Source organism: Atta cephalotes (genome assembly GCF_000143395.1).
Source record: "Atta cephalotes unplaced genomic scaffold scaffold00001, whole genome shotgun sequence".
NCBI lineage: Eukaryota > Metazoa > Arthropoda > Insecta > Hymenoptera > Formicidae > Atta > Atta cephalotes.
In genome coordinates, this window is record NW_012130065.1 from 9,852,015 (window position 1) to 9,860,013 (window position 7,999).

At 37.2% G+C, this 7,999-nt stretch overlaps 1 protein-coding gene across 1 annotated transcript in view; it reads left to right on the forward strand.

Annotated features, from left to right (window-relative positions):
* The window catches only part of LOC105618554 (microtubule-associated protein futsch), a 168,106-nt gene that overhangs the window by 95,989 nt on the left and 64,118 nt on the right, over window positions 1–7,999 (forward strand). The window lies entirely within an intron of this gene.

A 7,999-nucleotide genomic window follows, 5' to 3' on the forward strand; every position in this document is an offset into this window, starting at 1 on the left:
ACACACACACACACACACACACACACACACACACACACACACACACACACACACACACACACATTTTAAAATTATTATCACTCATTCAAAACATGTCTCCATTTATTTTGAAATTTCGTATGAAATTTTCGTCAATGTTAATGCTTAATATTTGAGTAAATATTGTATTGTATTGATTCTCGGATACGAACCGTTTAATAGATGGACCGTTTAATAGATGGACCGGAGATGTAAATAGTTAGGCAATAAGAAAATGTACGTTTTATCTCTATAAGCAGCTGTCGAAGTTGGCTATTTCACTTAGCTATAGCGTATGAAAAGATTAAAACCGAGTCACGTTAAAGACGTCCGACATGATCGACGAACGGAAAACAACCAATTGATATCGATCTTTATTGTACTGATAATAATATGCTGACATCAAACGATCGCATTGGCATGAAATATATGATCTGATATTATATCTAATGACACAATTGAGTGCCAAGTGAACTCCCTTTCGCCTTCGCGGAACTGTATGTGATATTTTTATAGAGGGTAGAAAAACACGTGGATGTGAAAGATAAAAATGGCTTGCTGAAGAAGATGTTATTAACTTGGCGCACATTTGGCGCATCAATGCGCTCGAATGCGCGTCGACGGAATATTTTTATGACGTTATTTTCTAACGCCTTTAGCGCACGCGGATTAAAAACGATGTTGGTCGTCTATCTATAGTTCACGTTCAATATCTAAATTAAACCGCCAACTGACACGCAATCTGAACAAACAGTATGTAATCGCAATCATGCTTTATCTTTTGTGTCCACTTAGATTAGAATTGACAGTTTGGCTTTTAGAGAGATGTTTATACCTACTTTCGGAGAGTTCTTATACTTACGCCTTTATCGACAGCAAACAATTTGACAAGACAAAACGACCACGAACAATGTAATGTACATGAAATTCTCTACCATCTCTACCATCGACCTCTCTGCCTCTCTCGCGATATATATCGCTGTTTCCAGGCATGCCATATGCTTGCAAAATGGCACAGCGCGGCATGTTTCTTGCGTGCGGAAAGTGTCACGTTTTCCCGTCGTTCTTCTTTCCGTATATACCTCCGACGGCGTTGTATACCTTCGCCGTTCGCTGCTACCACGATGGCGCAGATTGAATCGCGCGATTATTCACCATGCATAACTCCCACGTTTCTCCCCAGGCTGCGATTAAATCCGTCCGGGCAGACGATCTCTACGCGCAAAGCACCGGCCGTGAAGAGAGAAAAATTTTGCCTTATGCAACACGCGTAGACGATTATAACGTAGTATTTATCGCCTGTCCCCGGCAACCGCCTCCAAAATTGAATCGTCTTTTCTTTCTCTTCATTAACATTTTTTAACCTTTTTTAATTTAATAACGAGCCAAATTTGTCGAGATACATCATTAAATGCTTACGCTTCAGTGCTCAGGTCTTTCGTCAGATACCTCCATCATGACATTCAGAAATAAACTACAGAACTTCTAAAGGCTCTATATTTTATTTTATTGTTTTAAAAGGAATTTTATTGCAACGATAATATTGTTTAAAATGGAAGTAAACACAAGAACTTCATTATAACTTCATATAACTTTCATAATTTAAAAAATATATCTTTGCATTATTCGCTTTTTATGTATTTTTAAATTTTTCCTTGTAATACTTATTTTATACTCAGAAAGAAACTATAAACTATTGACGTACGAAAGAGAGGAGGTAAGAATCCTCTTTAAATTTTGGCACGATGAAAAATTGAACGCTTATTGTTCAATTTGATGCGTTCTTATGTAAGAAAATTCATTGAATACTCTCTTAGGCTGGCTTTAATGTAAATATTTTAATAAGTTTTGTGCGAAAATAAGTCTTTGCATTTCCCCCTCCCCGACTAAAATTCCGAATTGCTCATTGTCGTAAAATCCTGGACATAAAGTTTCTGAATTTAAGGATCTTTATTTGAATTAAATTGAATTTAAGGATCTTTATTTAAATTAAATTCCATACCACACTAATCATTCGTAACCGATACCTACAATCTTCAATGGTCACATTCAATAGTGTAAATAATTGATGACACAGAAAAATATCAGGGCGTTCCTCGTCTCGATCTCTGGCCTGTTCTTCTCCTTCGATTTGATAAGACTTTCGTTCTGCCATTGAGCCTTAACTTGGTCTCTGTTGTGTCTATATCTAGTAAATTTCTTACAATAGACTCACTTGTGTTGTGAATGTATGAAGGTTCGCTGCTATTGATGTATTCTTCTAAATCATCCATTAAGTAACGGTCCGCCCACGGAACAATTAAATCTGCGACTAATGACACCCTGCTGTTTACTAAGACAGCATTTATATTGAAGCCCTTTAAAACATGTGAAAAATAAATTACAAGAGAACTATTAACATAAGCATCAACTCTAAAGTTTTTATAGTACTATTACGTATTCCACTGTCTAGTATTCCAAATCTATTTGTCATGGACCTGAAATGTATTGTATTCTTAGCAGCTAAATTGTCCTAGTGAAAGAGAACAAATATCATTTTTCAAGAAAGTTATGTCCTTTACTTTTTGTTATGAAAAACCATCTAATAGAAAATCTGACAACTAGATAATAATATGAAGTAAAAAAAAGTAAAACCTTATACCGACACAAACCTCACCGATTTCAGTGACGACCTTCAAGTCTACGTTCGAAAAATGTCATCTGAATGTCATCTTTGTTGTTTACTGAATGTTAAACACTTTCGACGCAACAGATTTTATTAACTATTGCTTATTCGTTAAAAAGTTATTAACAAAAAAGTTTAAAAAATGACGTCTCTTTTCTGTTATATATAATACAATATAGAACTATCCTATATCCTTCCTCTCTTATGTGAAGAACAATCTGAAAAGTCAAATCCCTGTAGAGAAAAATGGTGAGGTTGATTTCGCTTCGAGTCGTTACAAAATCATTATAGATTTTCTGCTTTAAAAATAAAAATTATAAGAAAATAATGTTTTCAAAGAAAATGTTTATTTTTAAAGCATAAAATTTATTTTAAAGCAGAGAAAACTAATTTTGTTAATAACTTTTTAACGAGTTATGATGGTTGAAATCTGTTGGAGGCTCAGCAACTCAGCAACAACATTGACAACATATATCGAGGTTGTTGCTTGAAATCGTTCAGGTCATCAAACATACTAGTTTCACCAAACATACTATCCAACAATTAATAATTTTCATGTTTAATTACATTACATAATATTTTATATGCTTATGATAATTACTGTAACATATTTATGTTATCAGACGGTTTTATGTGTCTAGATTATACATAAAACTCACTGAGCAGAAAATGTATTCGTTTTGATAATAGTGTAAGAAATTTAGAGAAATTTAGAGAAATAGACACAAGAGAGATGTCGCTTATTTCTTACAATAGTATAGTTTTATTGCAGTTTCCAATAATCACAATTTATGGAAATTATTAGCACTTTGCTCTATATATCGAGAGTAATTTTTTGTTGTTTAACGAGTCACTCGTGGCACGTTTGTACAATGAAATGTTTCGCAAGGAAATGAGATTAAAGTCCAGAGCTCCGAGAGGACACCCTGTATATTCTCTGCAAATAGCACCGACGAAATTGGAAAGGAAAACGTTCCTTTGTATTGTATTCCATTGTACGCGATAGCAGTACATAATAAGCTTCACATGGTTTCGCATCGCCCTGAAACGATCGTGATGCAAACGTATGTAATATAGAGTATGTTGTAACAAGTGCACGCTTTATCGATGCCATTTCGATACGAGATATTTACGCAAAATGTACGATGACGCTTAATTAAACTGTCGAGAAATAATTCAGTGTCGAGTGATCATATGAAGCGATATTACTTCTTTCTTTTGTGTGTTCTCCCTCCAAAAATATCCTTTCCCGAACGAAATATTTTCGCATCGACGTAGAAGTTGACATTCGTGAGAAATATGAGATCCGAGACGAAACTATAACACGCGCGCGCGCGCTCGGGCGATTTCGTCGGCGAGTAATCAAAACTCGCGATACCTCAAGCGTGATACGTCACGTCCGTTCTACCACGTAGCGCGTTTCCACAGATTGAAAATTCCCGGTATTTTCGCATCAAAACTCGATACTGTACGTCGCGCCGTTAAATCCGCCGCTATCGGCATCGCAAATATTAGCGGGGGGAAAATATCGGCCCCCCCTCCCCCCCCCCTCCCTCCCTCCCTCCGCCAAACCGTCGCGTCGTTTCGAGCATCGCATGGAGAATTTGGTTTTCGCGAGCGTTCTGTTTAATTAGGAAATAGCCGTTCAGAAAAAATAAACAAAATATTTGTAATTCTCTATGTAACTCTCTCTCATTTCTTTAGCTTTTCAGAGCTGACGTCAAAAATGACACAATTATTGACTGAGTCTGTAATAAGATTTAATTTATGTTAATTAAAAGATACTAATTAAATTCGAACAAAATGGTATAATTTTTATAAAAATGAGTGAATACTAAGTATATTTTAATAAAAGTAATTTAAATTTGAAAATGTAATATAAAGAAAATTGAATTATATTAAATGAAAATCAACCAGAAAATTTTCAATATAATTAAACAAAGAAGATTATATTCGGTTAAACCAAGTCTTGATGTCTAATATAATTAATGTATGAATTTTACAATTCAAGCAAACTGCGCGCCGATTATTTATTAGATTTAAAACAATTCTAAACTGAAGCTGGAGTCGTAATATTACAAATTAAATTGATAACTTAATATTAAACGTTTATTTTTGTAATTGCCGTACTATTTTATATAATATAGACATTAGCAAAAATGTCTAATTAAGCTCATTAGCTTTTCATTTTATTTAATTGTTGAATTTTATTCATAGAAGTCTTATTACTTTTTAAATTAAATTTTAATTTAATATTAATGCTAATAAAAGTCTTTCGAGTACAAAGAATTTATTAGGTACAAGACATCCGCTTTGATCGAATATGACATTCTTCGCTTAATTGAAAATTGAATTGACATTTTTGATAAGGAAATTTAATTGAGTGAATCCAATAACTTCCCACTTCAACTCTGGAAGGTTAATGTAGAAGTTGATTGTGTAATGCTGCAATACGATAATATTAAAACAGTCGGTTGAACGTTAGGAAAACTTTAGGAGAAGCACAACGCCCGAAAAAAACACGATTTTCTTTCGTAGATTTAAAAGTTAGATACTCTTGGATTAACTTTCGCGAGATTTATCGTAGAAATAACGAGTCTACGAGATACTAACTACATTGTGGCGGAAATTGGTAATCTCAGGAGAGACTAGCGCTTCATTTCGATGCGGACCAGGCAACTTTAGTTCGATCAAACTTCGCCAATAAGAGAGCTCGCAGGCTGACCAAGTCTCTCCTCGAGACTCGTGTTAGTTCCCGCCTGCCATCAGGAGCTGACAATTCGAGCCACGTTATTGCCGAAGTTCGCCTGGCAAGTCCTTTGAATTTACACTTGCCGCATATCTATATAACTGCTTACTTATTTCTCGAAAAACTGTCCTTAGTCTTTAGTTATTGACATCGTGGCCTTTACATTATATGAATGAAAATGAAGATTGTATAATATTTTTTTATAATATTTAAACGTAAATAGTAATGATAATGATAATGTTAATACATTCATCTGTTTACTCTATTTCAATATAGATTCATTATGTGTATTGCCGATTATACATGAAAGGATATAAAGACCTCACATAATTATGTAAAAAATTAAGTTTACTATTTTATCATAAAAAAAGAATAGATATATATGTATTATCAATCAATATAAACATACTTTTTGAAAAGATATGATAATTTATGGGTGGAAAGAGCGGAAATATTTTTTATGCAAATGTAGTTAATGTAGGTATTTAAAATAAAATTTCTGAAACACAATTTTTAATGACCACAAGTTATGACTTCAAAAAGAGTATATGTACCTATTTTTAAAAAATTGATAAACTTTAGTCTTTATAAAATGGTAAACATTAATTTTATACGATAAACAAAAGATGTTATAGACATGATGCTCGAAAATTTATAATTTTTTTATTTATGATACATCAATAATGTAAAACATGTGCTCATACACCACCACAACTAAAAAATAATTCATTATTGAGATTAGTATCAGAGAGATTAGTATTGTTTATTGATTTGTTCACATTGTAAGCACATTATATGTAAAAACTAATTCATTTCACTAGAATTTAATTTTCCATATAATTAGCGTGGGTTCCTTTACGAATGTGTGATACGAACGTGAACTTAATACTCGTATCCGGTGTTATACGCGTATACTTCGTAATTAGACCGACGGACCGTCGCGAGTGCCAGCAGTGCAGTGACTCCCAAACGGCACGTACACACGAGAGTCCGTCGCGTCGCATCGCATCGCATCGCGTCATTTGGCCGTCGCTCGCGGTCGAGTTCGAGGAAAGGAGAGGAGGAACGATGAAATGAAAGGGAAAAAAAGAGAAGAAAAAAAACGAAGCGGGAGAAGCGCCGTCGAGGAAAAGGGAGCGAGAAGAACGTTCTAGCTCGCTTGCGCGCGCGCGCGAACGCAAGCACATGTGCGTGAATGCACGCGGAGTATTTTTTGCGGCAGCTAACAGCTATAGCGGAGAGCAGTCGTGCTTGAGTTGGCCGCTCGGTCGGTCGCCTTCGGTCACGAGGGACGAGACGGTGGTAGTCGAACGTTCAGCGGGGTGGCGGGAGGACATCGAGAGTGAGAAGGGGGTACGGTTGAACTGCTGGGGACGGTTTAAGAGGAGAAGGGCAAGGAGAGAGCTTGACGAAGCGGCGGCGGCGACGGGTTGATGGTGGGGCTCTGCGTGTTGGTGTATACGTAGCCTCGGCGCGGTGAGGAGTGAATTGGGAGGGATGAGTATCGCGGGGTGGGCGTGGTGGGGGAGAGAGCTCGCTTCGCTGCCGCAGTAGAGTAGCGGCCTTCGGCGTGATCTGATCTGAGTACATTCCCTGTGGTACTCTCCTTTTTCGCGCGCGCGCGCGTTTTCGCGCTATACAATACACTGTACGTCGCGTGTGTGCGTGCGTGCGTGCGTGCGTGCGTGCGTGCGTGTCTGTTTATCTGTGCAAGTGTGTATGTGCATTTTCCTCGAAATTAATCTTTTTCCCCATTGTCCCTCTTTACTTTCGGCTTGTCACTGGCACACATTGTGCGTGTTGTACGCTGTGTACCAGTGAGCCGTTCACTAGTCTCAGTCTCAGTTTAGTCCTGTTTGATCCGTCGTCCGTCTCGAAACGAGGAGTATATAATCAAAGCAGAATAATTGACGGATAGCTTGATTGCGTGACACAAGAGAGGAAAGCAATAAAACGGAGAAGAGGAGAGAGAGAGATATAATTACGATCATCAATTCCTCTATCCGATCAACGATAGCGCGCGTCACGAAGGAAAGGACAAAATCGCTTTTGGGCGATTCTGGGAATCGACTCAATCGGCGCGTTATCGGATATCCGCCAACTCGGTCGGGAGACTCCCGACGACGTCGACGTTGCCCCGTTGGCGAACGCCATTGTTCACTCGCGGAGGTCACCCGAGAGAGTGGTACCGGAATTGTGTCTCGTGGCAAAGGGAATATAATATATCGGGGTCTCCTCTTTCGCGCGTGGGCGATACCACTCGTTTCGCTCCCTGGCGAACGTTCAACTTTCGGTTGAGGAAAGGTAGTGCGTGACCGAAGGAAGAGGAGGTGGAGCAGAAAAGGAAAGAGAGGAAGAAAGGGAAAGGTGGAGTAAAAACAGATGCGGAAAAAGAACTTCTTCTTCTTCTTTTCAAGTTAATACTCGTATCTGTGTCGCGGTTAGCTGTTTGAATGAATTGGAATAAGGAAGCATCAAGAAACTTTTAGAGATAGTAATTTCGAGAAGAAATTAACATATATAGATATATATATATATATATATATATATATATACTAGAAGTAATA